The sequence below is a fragment of the Theobroma umbraticum genome, unplaced genomic scaffold (assembly GCF_002168275.2).
Source record: "Theobroma umbraticum cultivar Fairchild unplaced genomic scaffold, ASM216827v3 scaffold_2675.0, whole genome shotgun sequence".
NCBI lineage: Eukaryota > Viridiplantae > Streptophyta > Magnoliopsida > Malvales > Malvaceae > Theobroma > Theobroma umbraticum.
In genome coordinates, this window is record NW_018397332.1 from 29,627 (window position 1) to 31,942 (window position 2,316).

The following is a 2,316-nucleotide window of genomic DNA, read 5'->3' on the forward strand; positions in this document are numbered from 1 at the left end:
CAAGGGGGACAAGCACCTTATGTTTGAAGTCCACTTGATTCCTTCGACCTTCATACCAGTGCGGGTATAAGATATTGTATGTTTATTTATAGATGCTATAATGTGCACGTTTGGTATGATGAATGCCCTAAAATTATGTATATAATGTAAATTCCATATCCCATATGAGATGATTAAGTATGCATGATGAATGCCATGAGATTATTTATATGATGTATATTCCATATACCACATGAGATGATTTAGAAAATATGATGAATGTCATGAGATTATGTATATAATGTATTTTCCATATACCTTATGAGATGAATAAGCATGTCTGTGATGGACTTTCCACATACTTAATGCTATGAGTATAAGAACTCAATAAGTGTGATTGATTTCACTCTTACGAGGTCTAAGTGACGACTTCACTCCTATGATGCATCATAAACATCCAAGATGCAATGGGATTGTACATTGTCGGCCTAAGGCTAATAAGGGACATACCATCGCATTGTATGATTTATGATAGTTGAATGAACTTTAATGTTAATGGGATGATTATGATTGTTACGTTTTTATGAAATATTTATATGACAAGTTTATTTGAGTATTGTTGATGATTTATAGATTATTTGGCATAAGAACAAGTTTGATGGAATGATTTGAGCATTATAGGTAGTCCTAAGAGAAAAGGGGACTTAAGGAATGGCAAAAATGTTGAATTTTGCCCAAAAATTTAGGTAATATGTTCAAAGTATTGATACATTCTAAGCATAATACTTTAGGAGGCTCTTGTGTGGAATGTATAAGATTCTTGAAAGTATCGATACATTCTTGAATGTATCGATAGATTCATTGCAAGAAAGGTTGTTGATCAAATTTGATGAGAATTTCAAAGGTAATGAGGCTTCTAAAGGTTATGCAAACTTGATTTCTTGCAAATGCTATTTAAAATGCATTTAAATACCATGTTTAATGAACTTCGTGGTTAAATTGTTTATATATGGCATGAGATTGTTAGTGTTTGTTTACAAAATACTCTTATCCCTTGGCTTGTCCCTTTCTTGTATCCACCCATAGAGTCTTTGTGACTCACACGTTATTTTTTCTTATTTATTTTTTGTTGCAGATTAGCAATAGTAGTATGATAATTGCTAGGGTTACGGATATAAGTGTCCCGTTTTCATTTTTTGATAAGTGTCTAGCAACCATTTGATGCCTAGAAGGTCAATCATGTTCTATTGATGAGTCAATCTTTACTTTACGTTCATTCTTACAGCCTATGAACATGCTTATGTTAATATTACCAATGTTTGGGCATCTTACATGGATGATGTTATGTATGAGATTATGATGATGGCTTGAGAGCCTCCACGGACATCCGAGGGGGCTGATGATGTTTAATGTTTATGTTATCATATAATAGTGGCACTTGTTAATATATATATATATATATATGTATACGAGATTCATGAGCTTACACAATTAAGTTGAGAAACTCCTTTATTATGTAATGAGTTTTATGAATGTATATATTATGATTATGTACGTTAATGATTATTATGTGATGCTTCCACATGTGATGGTGAATGTTTGATGACGTTATGACAAGAGGCTTACTTGAGCCTAACGGGTTACGCTTGTCTGGGTCTATACACCAATCCCGATCCCTCTAGGAAATGGGACATGACATAGACTTTCAACACAAGAAAAGCCATTTGGTTAGTGGTAATGTTGGTGATTCCATAAAAAAAAAAATACAAGCACCACAATCATAACAAGGGACAATGAACCAATTGTCTGCCATAGGTATATGTCAGGGTGGAGCAAATTAAGAAACAAAAAAATAGAACAATTCAGTTTGGTGTATCGTAGTGTTGATTGTTCTTTCTTTATATACTAATCCTAACAAATAATTTTTTATCATGAGTTGGACCTTTTGAAAAAACTGACAATTTTAATTATAAGTAGGGAGTAAAAGGAATAATATATGCCTGACATGAACCCCAGTGCCTTGGATTTGGACATTTAAAGTAACTTTTTATTCGGTTCACATTCCAAAATAAATGTTTTTAATTTTCATCAAGTAAGCTCAATAGGACTCAAAGAAGACTTAGTTGAACTAGAAATTGCATGGAGTGTTCATCGGATCACTAGAATCCATTCTTAGTTTCTGCCACGTTTGTTGACATGTGGCTTTGACTTTCCATTATTGGAGAGGAAAATTGGTCCAACGTTCAACTTCTCTCTTACTCAAAAAACAAAGTCTAATAGACTTTGTTATGAATGCTTCCTCTGCTCCAGTGTTTACCCAATTGATACTTTTGTCTA